This window comes from Tasmannia lanceolata, unplaced genomic scaffold (genome assembly GCF_043159265.1).
Source record: "Tasmannia lanceolata isolate RefF3 unplaced genomic scaffold, GAP_Taslan_0.1 ptg000003l, whole genome shotgun sequence".
Taxonomy (NCBI): domain Eukaryota; kingdom Viridiplantae; phylum Streptophyta; class Magnoliopsida; order Canellales; family Winteraceae; genus Tasmannia; species Tasmannia lanceolata.
In genome coordinates, this window is record NW_027518680.1 from 35,950,797 (window position 1) to 35,964,711 (window position 13,915).

General features: G+C 35.5%; 1 non-coding gene across 1 annotated transcript; it reads left to right on the forward strand.

Annotated features, from left to right (window-relative positions):
• Positions 1-13,489: 13,489 nt before the first annotated feature.
• On the forward strand, positions 13,490-13,596 carry LOC143870158 (small nucleolar RNA R71). Its single transcript, XR_013244951.1, has one exon. It is a non-coding gene; the product is annotated as a small nucleolar RNA R71 (small nucleolar RNA).
• Positions 13,597-13,915: the final 319 nt, after the last annotated feature.

Sequence of the window (13,915 nt, forward strand, 5' to 3'; positions counted from 1 at the left end):
TATATTTTTGCTGTTTTTGTTTGGGCTTTTGGAACTTTGATTTATCAAGTTAAATGGAATGTCATGAGGGTCTAACAATGTTGGGACACCACTATGAAGATTCACAAACCCATTAAGTTCTACTTAGTTTGATTTTAACTCTCCTTGATGCCATAGACCTAGACTATACATTAAGGACCATTTACATTCTAAATTTAGTTGGTTTTCAATCTTGTTGGCACCTTGTAGAGGCTTTGACATGTCTTCACTCAACTCCATTGATGCTTGAGCCAAGCTTGAACTTTTGAGTTGATTTCCATTCTTGTGCTTGAGTTCAACCTTGTCTTTGAATACCTTTGACACGGTGATGCCTTCTTCATGCCTTTGATATAACTTTGAGCTTGAATGATTTGCCATTTGTTATACACTCTTGGGGATGCTAGCTGTGAACATCATAACTTTACCAATGGAAATCATTAGTATATAAAACCTTTATTTTATAACAAATTTAGTTTATTAATCATCAAAACATTTCAATAGGAGTACCTGTTGAACCCTTGGGCTAACAGTAACAAATTTTAATGTCATGCCCATAATGTACCTCCATGTAATGTCACTTAATAGAAGAAGACCCAACCCCTTTACCAAGAATAGGCTGTTAAAAGAAAATCCAACAGACTTCTTACTATGCGCAACCTATGTTGCATGAAGAAAAGAAAATCCTACAAACTAGACATTATGACCAAAAAAAATAAAAAATTATTGCAACCTATATGGCCAATTGTGATGCAAGAAATTGAACTGATGTAACCATATTATATTATATGCATGACCCGAACTATCCCCTAGTTGCTGAAGCATTTCCAAAGTAATAAATGTCAACAAGAAAGATCAGTTATAATGTGAACATTAAACATATCACAATAAACTGAATAATTACCAGGGCAAGTATACCATAAACATCTAATGATAAGCTACTGTAAATAATCTACAACAAAAATAATTCAATGAACCTTTAACTATTGATTTTTTTTTTATAAAATTCTCAAGGCAATGCATTTGACAGATAATAGCAAAGATTATTACATGCACTGCATCCAAATCACTAGATTATATCATAGAGTACTCATTAAAAATAATTCATTAGGCAACAAAAATAAAAGAATCTTTAACTGAGCAGATGTACAGTTTTTAGCAAAGATTATTCATTGGATTTGAGAACTAAAGAAGAATCACATTACAGCTACTACAATAACTCATCCAAAGCATGATCGTGCTCTTATCAATCATAAAAAATTGCTACTGATATCATCAAATCTCTCCAACAAAACAATGGGTTGCTATGGGCATTACCATGTCTTGATAATAAGAATGGGTTGAACAAATGAAGTTAAATAAGGATAGTCTCTATGTAACATGGCATTTGGTAAGGGTGATCACTTTCATAAACAAGGTATAGAATTTCACCTTCAATGAGAATAAGTAATGACCTTTACAAATTATGAACACAAATAACATTGACGACATTTCATGAAGGTTCCGTTGAACCTAAACCAACCTGCACCTAATACTTACTACAGCAGCTCTTCCCTGGATTATAACTAATTTCAATAAAACTTTTAGATTCGAATTATGAGATTGACACAGATTTTTTATTCCATTCACAGATTCCACATCTTTTCACTATGTAATATATCTACAGAAATCAAACACTTCTAAGGGATGAACTCACTTCCTAAAAATACACGGTAGTATAACTTAAGACAGCAACTACTAAAACAAATGCTAAAAAAAAAAGAAATATTTGATACTTTATCTTAAAAGAAGAAAATAATTCTAATCTTATCAGGAAGATTTCTATAATAATTAACCAAACTTATGCTTGAAGCTTTATTTCAGAAGAAAATGAATGAGCCCAAAGGAGTACTATTCGTCAATAGCCAAAATGAATCCATAGCATCTTAAAAGATGAAGCAATTATGTCCTGAAAACCAATGAAACCGTCCTTTTCTACAGCAACATCTATTTCTCTTACTACTTCTTCTTTTACACCATTCAAATGATCAACTTAATAATCACAAAAATCTGAACAGAGCTAGAATTTTGGATCTAAACCCTCCACTACACCTTTCAATTATATTAATCAAATGTACAAGCCCCCCCAAAAAAAATTGGGGCTGAAAGCCAAACGAAAATGCCTTGATTTTTGTCACTGTACTTTTATGGATGTACACATATGATAACTACTTTGCATCTCCTAATGAGAGTGCTTAGACTCTCTTTGAAAGTAAAAAACAATGAAAGTATCAAAGCTTAATATAAAATATTATCAAATCTTTAAAACTGCTTCAAAGAAACTATTATATTATACAAAAGGCAGAATAGGCAGCCATGAAAAAAATGAAGTACACTCTCATTGAAAAAAATTCCATATGATAGAGTCCATGCTTAATCTTATATGAACTTGATCTCTTGTTTTTTTAAATAAAATTCTACAGGCTCATCTCAAACCAGTTAAATCACAATGCCATAGAATACTCAAAAATAATAAATTCTAAAAGATCATTACCTAATCATAAAAACACAAATAATAAGTACTGACAACAATTTCTTTTTCCTAAACAAATGTAACCAATAACCCTAGCTTATATATCAAAGTCCAAAAAAAATATCATACTACCTCCCCTGCCCTGTCAAAATCTCCAACCTGAATTATACCTTTTCAGCACAAAGAAACCTAAATATATCTACCTTATATAATTTATTGATTTACTAGGCAAATAGATAAATATCCTTACTCCAATCAATTATAAAAATGCACGACCATTCCCAAAGTATCTAGAACAGATACATCATGAACAAATCTTTAGACACTTGCTCTAGATTCATTAAATAAACAAGTGAGCCTCTCAATAACAAAACCAGAAAATTCAGTGAAATCATATAGAAATCAAATATACAGACATCCATTTCAATCTCTTTCACAAATGAAATAAAGATATAAGGCAACCTTTTATCTTAGACCTTTTCCTTAATTGAAGGTACATGCACAAATATGAGTAAATATCTCCTTGCTGGAATTGATATCCAAAAATTACGCCAATGAAGCTGTAGAATGATTTCTCTTCCCTTTCAGAGATCTCCTTCAACTCTTTCTCTTTTTCAGAGATGAAATGAAGATTTCTAGGTTAAGAATAGTGTTAAAATGAATCTCCAAGCTAATCGAAAATAGATCGGAGAGGATGAGGGATCTTGTAGAAGAAAACAAGGATCTAGGGTTTCTAGAGGTATAATCACTTGATTTAAAAAAAAATGCTAAAGGACATCAGATCTAAGGTTTCTACGGCTAGAAGAAGAATTTCCAGCTGGATTTCTGCAAAAAATTATCGGAGAAGAAGTAATGAGGGTGAAAATTAGGGTTTAAAGGACAAAACCTCATATCTAAAGCTCTTAGGGTTCGAACGAAGCAAAGGAAAAAATTAATGATGAAGTAGCTTATAAATGGAGAAAAAAAATAGTATGAAGAAGAAGCTTAGAGTATGGCTGACCGGAGGAATGACCGGATTCCGGCTAGATCTAACGGTGAAGAAAGGGAAAAAAATAGGGTTTCAAGACAAGGAAAATGAACGAAAGAGATAAGGTGAAGATCTGCAAAGGTATTAGAAGTGAAGGAAGGTGGACCGGTGGTGTGAATTGACTGGTCGGAGCTCGAAGTTTTGCCGGAAAAGCTAGATCAGAGAAGATAAAAAAAACAGATTTACTTTCTCTCACTAAGAAAAACGCAGAGGTTCTCTCTCCTCTTTTCTCACAGATTTTTCTCTTTTTCTCTTTTAAAAAAAAATGCGATTAAGTCGGTATTTATATAAAATTTTGGGATTGATATCCGCACTCCAGATGGATGAGGCGCGGGGAAGAATTGATAAAGCGCGCCCGCCATTTTTGTCTTATTCGGCTCGGGCACGGTCCCATCCAGGATAATCCACCCCCCTATTGGTTTACACTACGGACACTCTCCCATCTCATTCGCTAGGCAAACGCGCTCGGAATTCGACGAAATTTTACAGGGACCTTGGTGGGACCCTAACCTACCTTGGGGCAAAATTTGGGACCCTAGTTGATTGATTTGGTAGGGTTTTGCTCAAACATGGGAGTTTTAGGGCACGGTCAAAATGGGGTGTCTACAGATGCAAGAGTTTAGATGCAAGTGATGTAAATGTGTGCAATATGTTTGCACAATCTATGATGCCTTCAGGTTTTGTTAGATTAAGTTTGAGTATTATGTGATGAGAAAGTAAAGCAAACAAACAAATCTACCAAGCATATAAGAGAAAGAGTTTTTATGAGCCAGTTAATTAAATTCAAATGAATTATCCTTTGAAGTTTTAATGAAGTTAGGATGGTCCCGAGCAGAGTAGCCAAACTGTGGGACCCGATCCCGCGAGAGGGTCGCGGAGCGAGCCACCATACTCTCTCTTGGTCTCTCGTACCCACGCGAATGGCGTATGCTCTTTATTATTGATTTTATTACCCAACCAAGCAGGTAGCAACCAAGCCATAGGGTGCACACAAACGTGCAACCCAGTACCCATAAGGGCAGGGGTAAGCTGCCGAGCCTAGCAAGGTGTGATTTAATTCATCTTTTCCGTGAACTTTGGATCACTAAGGCAATCCGAATTTCACGCAAAAGAGAGTGACAGAGTTGCCACCTAGATGAGGGATCTAGGACCCATAATTGACCAGAAATCTAGACTCGTTACCTGGTTACGAGAATGGAAGGTATGGGGAGTTACCACCACATGTACCATTCCTGCCCGATAATCGGTCTTCAATTCCAAAAGTTAACTCTTTTGAATTTCTTTTAAATGACTCATTTAACTCTATATTAATGTGCGAACTACATGACATGCATCCTAAGATCTAATTTTAGTGTGATTCCTAAATGTGTATCTTGATTTTCTTAATTTGTTTGAATTCAATCTAAGTGAAAGTTCTCCTAAAATTCTAATTTCATGGAAAGTCCTAAGTAATTTAATTATTTTTAATTTAAGGATTAATGTACAAAAACCCACCACTTATGGGTGGAGCCGACTCGGGCTTGGTATGCCACTCAAGTATCCAAGTTGCCTACGTATCCCAGCCTCACTAGAATCAGAGTTGATCGTAGTTCGGTGCACTTAAACTAAGCTACTTATGCCTAACTCATCTAGAACACCGATCTAGACTGGATTGACTGTTTCAACAGTTTTAAAAGAAGTTATTTAGTTCAAGTTGAAGATTTTATTAGCCTAGGACTTCATCTAAGATACTATATGGTCCTATCTAAGTGCAAGACGTCCCTTAGACTAATGGAGGCTAACCTACATCCTAGGTAACTAGGCCTGTCTTATGGGAATATTGGGTTACTAGTGTAACTAGATCTATGGCGCGATTTCTATCATTAGCAAACGGCCGTGATTAGGCTGGACTTCTAACTCTAGAACACCCTAAAACCTAGAACACGACATGACATAAGTGTTCCTAAAGGGGGCTCTAAAGGTTCTTACGATGGAGACCGCAATCCAACGGTTTAGAAAGACATGGGGTAAATTGATTCAATTTGTTTAAGTTAATGATTTTCAGTTCTTTAAAGGTTTCCGAATCCTAAAATCTAAGGAATACCAGAGGCTCTATGGTTGGCAAATTTCAGCCTTGAGTTTCATCCATGGAAGGGCATCGTGCTCTCAATCCTTGTATAATTTAACACATAAATTATAGTATATTATTGCCTAGCATGATTCTCAGGATTTCCATGGACATCGGACCTCGGAGCCAACAAGATACTATAATTTACATGCTCAAATTATGCAGGAACGATCACAATTAGTATACGATTATGAATGTGATCTCGACAATTAAACTATCGCAACATAGTCAATTTACAAAAGGAATCTATAACCTCTAGGGTTTCTGTTTCAAACAATTTTAAGATTAAATATATGATGAAAAATTAGGGTTTTCTGGAAGTTTTCACTGACTTTTGTGTTGATTTGCTATTAAGTTGTGATTTATTAACATTAAGACCAGATTGCTAGGATTACACAGTAACCATAAGCAATCAAACTCTAAATTCATTGTAACTTTTTCAGTTACAAGATATGAATGAGGTTAGACCACTGGAAGAGTTTCATGAATTTGGAATATGTTTTCCTATCAATTTCTGAATTTCCAAAATTTGGGTTAGATTACAAATTAACAAATCAACTCATAGCATACGAATCTCAAATCAAGAAAAACTATTACAGTATAGATAAAATCATGGAATTAGACTACTGTAAAAATTTCAAAGGTTTTTATCAAGAGTTGATGCCAATTATAATTCACACACAATTCGGATAAAATCAATAAATCAATTAAAACATTGATTAAATGGTATCCTGAAATCATGCAGAAATTTCAGTAGATATAAAATAGGCAATATGCTTTACGGTCAAAATTTCAAGTCCTAATAATTAATGATCCTCCATAAAATTAATTTTTTAATAAAAATGGGATTTCGTTTCCTAGGAATTAAAACCTGTTTTTTTAAAAGAAAATTGTGAAATCATATTAAACCTTTGTAAAATCTTTTAAAATTTTTTCACTAACCTTGTAATAGCCTAAACTACTGGTTTGTAGGAAAAAGATTCGAAATTTCAATAATTTAATATAAAAAAAAATTACGACACGTAAAATGAAAAAGCGAAATTAAACACTTCTTGACCAGGATAATAGCCTAAACTACTGGTATTAGTAATCTAGAACAACGGCTCTCTTGGATACTGAAAATTGGGAAGTGGGATTTTTCCTTTGACAGGTGTTTAGATAAACACTTCTTGACCAGGATAATATTCAACTACCAGGAAGGAAATTAAAAATTTTAAGAGTTCATCTTTCTGAGAAACTGGCCCAATCATCATCACATATGAAATCCTCCATGCCTCAAGTGCCTTTCTGGGGCATGGTCCTCTTATGGAAACTATACTTCCCGATGTTTCTACTTCAGAATGCTTCTGAGCTGATCTTCTTTAAAACGAAGCTCTTTGACTAGATTCTCGAGATCTTTTCTTTAAGATTAACTTGGCGCAGGTACAATCGCAGGGAGCTAATGACACCGGGCCTATTTCACCGAGACAGTTGCATCATTTGGACACAAGGACGACTGTTGACTCTTCTTAAAGAGGAAATTTGGGTAAAAGACACTATTCAAAGGATTGAGAAACTCCGAAAGAGTGAACTTAGAATGACAAAGATTGACTAACTACACTGACAGACACAGTGATGCTTCTGACTTAGTTAACGTTTTGTTTGGTAAGTCTATCTTTTCAAAGAGTAGTTTCTCAATTAATAAACACTAGACTTCTTCCTTAAAACAGTAATGCCTCAAGGATTTGGTTACCATTCCTGGGATTGCTTGGTTTCAATGCCCCCAATTTCTAGGATGACACTTGAACTCGCTTGAACTTCTTTTTTATCTTCAGTCTTGATACCGGGTGTAGCCTTCTTATAATGATTCTCTTACCGTGACCAAGTCATATCTTCAGGGTTTTTAACTTGGCGGACCGTGCTAGCCTTAACTTTTGCCTGAACCGCCTTTCTAGGTTTTCGATCCAGCAGGCTATCTCCTTAGCTTTTGCCTAAGCCGCCCTTTCGGGTTTTCAACTTAGCAGGGGAATGATCTTAAATTTTGCCTAGACCGCATTTTCAGGTTTTCAGTCTAGCATATCTTCAAACTCTGTTTTTTTCTTATTCATCTGTAGACACCCCCATTTTGCTACGCTTTGAAAGCGAAAGATTCGGTAGTATCATCGAGTCTTGAGTCTGTATTCAGCATTAGATTAGGCATCCATGCATTTTAGGGTAGATTTCACCTCATTATGGGAGTTTTGAAGTTGATTCGCGATCCTGAAGGTCTCTAGAGGGTTCCTTTGGCCTTCGGTAGATGTAAAATCAAGTTTCGAAGCAAGTGGAAAAAACATGCTATTTTTAGAATTTTCAGGGTTTCCCTCATTTTTGCCCATTTTGCACTACATGGGCATTTTGGTCATTCCTGATGTGTCCCGTTTGAACCCCGAGCTGTGTCCGAGAGATCTTGAGCGATTACATGAATTTTGAAAAAGCTGCTATTTTTAGAAACTCATGGGGCTTCCACATTTTCATCATCTTATGGATGTTTCAATCATTTCTCATATATCCAAAACCATCTCGAGGGTACGGCTGATGGATTAGAAGTAATTTTGTAAGATTTGGGAAACCTGCTAAATTTAGATCTCTCAAGATTTTCTTTTAGTCTTTCACTTCGGGGGTATTTTAGACATTTTCAATATATCATATTTGGTCCCTAAGTTGTGTCTAAGAAATCTTGAGTCCGTTCATAAATTTTCAGAAATCTGCTATTTTTTGAATTTCTCAGGGTTTACCCTAGTCTCGCCAAATTCTAGCACCTCGGGGTAATTTTGTTTTTTCCTGTGTAATTCTTTTGATCCCCGAAATATGTCTGAGAGATTATGAATGATTTTCTGAATTTTGGAAAACCTGCTAAATTTAGAATTTCTCAGGGGTTTCGCTTAATTTGGAAATTCTAAGTGTTGAGGGCATTTTGGGTATTTTCAGGTACCAAATGATCGTGTTTAATATTGCTTACCGGAAAGACCCAATTTTAAAAGTTTCTATTTTTGAAGTTTTACCACAAAGATTTTCCATTTTAATTTTTCCCTTTAGGGGTGAACCAATCTGATGGTATTTTGGTCGCATTTGGATGTCTAACAGTCAAATAGGGGCATTTTAGTCCGAAAAGTTGTTTTCCAAAAAAAGATGGTCTGATCATGTGTGAGGGATGCACCATAAATGTCAAATGGGTTGGGTCCATATATAGAATGTTGAATTTAGAAAGATTTTATTGAATTTTTACGGAAAAACCCGAAAGTCGTGTGAAATGGCCCATTGGGCTAAAGCTCGCAAAGATGGAGCTCATGTGGGTTCACCCATATGGATCGACCACCATGGTGGGCACCCCACTTGGCTGACCCACATGAGTTGAGCACCCAACCTTGATGATGTCACAATGGTGACATCATATTTGTTAAAAGAATAATAAAAAGAATAAAAAAATAAAAGAAGAAAAAGGAAAAGATGAATGATTGCTTAAAAATGTTTTCTTCCAAAGAAGCAATGTGGAATGAGAATAGCATGTCTTGATTGACAAGAAATTAAGATTGGAATCAAATCAAATTTGGAAACAAGAAAGAAAGAAAGCAAGAGGGGAAAATTGGAAACAAGACAAAAATGGAGCTCTCACATTGGGAACTACTATTTCTCTCTTAACCCTAGGTTTTTTGTATAAAAATCAAAGCAAACAATCCTAGGAAGAATCCAAAAAAAAAATCCAAATTCGTCCTTTTTCTCTCTCCTCCAAAAAAAAGGGATTAATTTCTCTTGAAGTGTGTTCATCTCTCTCAAAGGTTCTTCACAAAAGGGATTCTTCAATTCCCTTTTCTTCTTCAACAAATCACACATCAAGGATCTTTAGGGTGTTCTTTGGGTCTTCTTCATCATATGAAAGGGTGCGACAAAGCGTATATCTCAGATCTAGGCACCCTAGAGACAAGGAGCGCGATCAACGGTAGGATCTTTATCTTTGTAATATCAAAAGTAGAAAAGCATGCTAGGGTTTTACTTTTGATAGATCAAATCAATGAATTTTTCCTTGAAATTCCAGTATGTTATAATATAGATTATAAGTTTTCAAAATTCAAAATTTCAACAAAAAATTAATTTTCCTCCATTTAATAATGATTTTCTTTAATTTTTTACTCAATATGGATTTAAATCGGATTATTAAAGCAAGTATTTAAAAACGTGGGTTTCTTTAAAAACTGATGTTTTTTGGGATTTCTATAAAATAAAATACTACTGGAAACTTAATTTCCAATCGCGGTTTGGCCATTTTAATTTTCATTCAATTTTTCAAAAAATAACCCCGAAAGGTTTTAAATCTTGTATATCAAACCATGTCCAAATTTTGTGAAATCTTGTATCCAAATCACTTTTTTGATTTCCAGACCACCCAAAAAGTTTCAGATTTTTTTGAATTTTTTTTAATCCGGTTTTAAATTATTTGAAATTTTGGCTATTTTTAAAAAATATCAAAAGGTTTTAAAAATTGATGAAACTCTCCAGAATTAATGTTTAATAATAAATTAAATTTCTCATGAAATGTTTTGTTTGAAAAAAGGTTTTTTTATTTGTTTTCTATTCGCTTCTTCGTTTTACGTGTCGTAATTCTTTTTTATATTAAATTAATGAAATTTTGAATCTTTTTGCTCCAAACCAGTAGTTTAGGCTATTAGAAGGTTAGTGAAAAATGTTTAAAAGATTTTACAAACGTTTAAAATGATTTCACAATTTTCTTTTAAAAAAACAACTTTTAATTCTTAGGAAACGAAATCCCCTTTTTATTCAAAAATTAATTTTATGGAGGAGCATTAATTATTAGGTCTTGAAATTTTGACAGTAAATCATATAGCCTATTTTGTATCTACTGTAATTTGTACATGATTTTAAGATACCATTTAATCTACTTTTTAATTCATTCATTGATTTTATCCGAATTGTGTGTGAATCTTAATTGGCTTCATATCTTAATACACATCTTTGAAATTTTTACAGTAGTCTAATACCATGATTCTATCTATACTGTAAGAGTTTGACTTGATTTGAGATTCGTATCCGATGAGTTGATTTGTTAATTTGTAATCTGACCCAAAGTTTGGAAAGTCAGAAATTGATAGAAAAACTTATTCTAAATTCATTAAACTCTTCCAATAGTCTAACCTCATTCATATCTTGTTACAGAAAAAGTTGTAATGAATTTAGAGTTCGATTGCTTGGGGTTACTGTGTAATCCTAGCAATCTGGTCTTAATGTTAATAAATCACAACTTAATAGTAAATCAACACAAAAGTTAGTGAAAAATTTCAGAAAACCCTAATGTTTCATCATATATTTAACCTTAAAATTCTTTGAAACAGAAACCCTAGAGGTTATAGATTCCCTTTGTAAATTGACTATGCTGCGATAGTTTAATTTTTGAGATCGCATTCATAATCGCATACTAATGGTGATCGTTCCTGCATAATTTGAGCATGCAAGTTATAACCTGTTGTTGGCTCCGAGGTCCGCTATCCATGGAAATCCTGAGAATCATGCCAGGCAATAATATACTATAATTTATGTGTTAAATTATATAAGGATTGAGAGCACGATGCCCTTCCATGGATGCAACTCAAGGCTGAAATTTGCCAACCATAGAGCCTCTAGTATTCCTTAGATTTTAGGATTCGAAAACCTTTAAGGAACTAAAAATCATTAACTTCAACAAATTGAATCAATTTACCCCATGTCTTTCGGAACCGTTGGATTGCGGTCTCCATCGTAAGAACCTTTAGAGCCCCATTTAGGAATACTTATGTCATGTCGTGTTCTAGGTTTTAGGGTGTCCTAGAGTTAGAAGTTCAGCCTAATCACGGCCGTTTGCTATGAATAGAAACCGCGCCATAGATCTACTTACACTAGTAACACAATCTTCCCATAAGACAGGCCTAGTTACCTAGGATGTAGGGTAACCTGCATTAGTCTAAGGGACGTCTTGCACTTAGCTAGGACCATATAGTATCTTAGATGAAGTCCTAGGATAATAAAATCTTCAACTTGAACTAAATAACTTCTCTTAAAACTGTTGAAACAGTCAATCCAGTCTAGATCGGTGTTCTAGATGAGTTAGGCATAAGTAGCTTAGTTTAGGTGCACCGAACTACGATCGACTCTGATTCCAGTGAGGCTGGGATACGTAGGCAACTTAGATACTTGAGTGGCATACCAAGCCCGAGTCGGCTCCACACATAAGTGGTGGGGTTTTGTACATTAATCCTTAAATTAAAAATAATTAAATCACTTAGGACTTTTCATGAAATTAGAATTTTAGGAGAGCTTTCACTTAGATTGAATTCAAACAAATTAAGAAAATCAAGATACATATTTAGGAATTACACTGAAATTAGATCTTAGGATGCATGTCATGTAGTTCGCACATTAATAGAGTTACATGAGCCATTTAAAAGAAATTCAAAAGAGTTAACTTTTGGAATTGAAGACCGATTATCGGGCAGGAATGGTGCATGTGGTGGTAACTCCCCATACCTTCCATTCTCGTAACCAGGTAACGAGTCTAGATTTCTTGTCGATTATGGGTCCTAGATCCCTCATCTAGATGGCGACTCTGTCACTCTCCTTTGCGTGGAATTCAGATTGCCTTAGTGATCCCAAGTTCATGGAAAAGATGAATTAAATCGCACCTTACTAGGCTCGGCGGCTTATCCCTGCCCTTATGGGTACTGGGTTGCACGTTTGTTTGCACCCTATGGCTTGGTTGCTGCCTGCCTGGTTGGGTAATTAAAATCAATAATAAAAAGCACACGCCATTCGCGTGGGTACGAGAGACCAAGAGAGAGCGTGGCGGCTCGCGCCTCACCCCTCTCGCGGGATCGGGTCCCACAGTTCGTTCACTCCTTAAAGCATATACGGCGTTGCATTGGTTGGAGGGCTCTTATGGCAGCAGAATTGGTTGAATGGCATTCGACTGATTTGGCGGTACCTGTGAATTCATATTCACATTCAAGTTCCTTGGAGTAGAACCGGGTTGACTTGGCATCTTACCCTTTTCCCTCTCATGCAAAGCTGTGGAGAGTTGAGAAATTTGCTTCTCCATGTTATGTTGGCTTGTCATGAAGGTACTCATGAGAAGTTCCATGTTTTTCTATAAAGAAGCTATTCGGGCTGATTCCCCTTGTTTTTTAAAACCCGGTGGTTGCTGATTTGATACATTATTTAAAATTGGGTTTTGAAAGGTTGGAGGTGTGGCTAGAGGTGGGCGAACGTAAGTGGGAGGGAGGTAGGTCTAGGTTGGCCGAATTGGCCTTGAACATGGAAATTGGATGGCCCACCTTGGTAATTCCCTTGGCTCCAACAAAAGTTGGGATGATTTCTCCATCCCAGATTCTAAGTGTTACTATATAGATGATTTGAAAACATAGCACTTACATTTTCAGTAGAATTAGCAAACTTTGACAAATTTAGGCACTCTTCCATGACATGGTCAGGAGCTTGGCACCAATTGCACATAGGGACACTTTGATTGATTTGATTTACTTATGCGGGTCCCTTTACTGCTATAGCCTCTAGTATTTTGATAAGACTATCCAATTGGGCCTCCTTGGCCACGGTATCCTCAATAAAGAATCCCTTGCTTGATGTAGCCCTTTCACTTTCTTGAGTGGATTCCCACTCACGTGTCTTTTCTGCCAAATCAAGCAAGAACTTCCAAGCTTCGTCCTCATCCATATAGGATCTGAATCCTGTGGGGCACATGGACTCTATTAGTTGTTTGGTTTGAAAATAAATGCCCTCATATATGAGTTGGTACAGGTGCCACGTATCTAAGCCGTAGTGAGGGCATTCTTGGAGTAGATCTTTGAATCTCTCCATAAATTTTGAAAACGACTCATGAGGTTTTTGTCTAAATTGAAGAGTATCGTTTCTTAGTTTATTAGTTTTATCTGAGGAAAGAACTTTTTAAGAAACGCTACTGTAAACTCCTCCCAAGTGGTGATGGAGTTCGTGGGCAAACCGTAAAGCCATTTTTTGGCTCCCTCCTTCAGTGAGAAGGTAATGAACCTCAACTTTATAGTATCATCTGTGGGTTGTTGTAATTTACTTAAAGCACATACCTCTTCAAACTCTCGTAAAAATAAATAGGCATCCTCAAAAGGGAGCCCATGAAAGTGAGGGAGCATCGTAATAAAGTGCAATTTTAACTCAAAATTATTATCCTGAGCAGCTGGCAGTCGAATACAAGAAGGTTGTG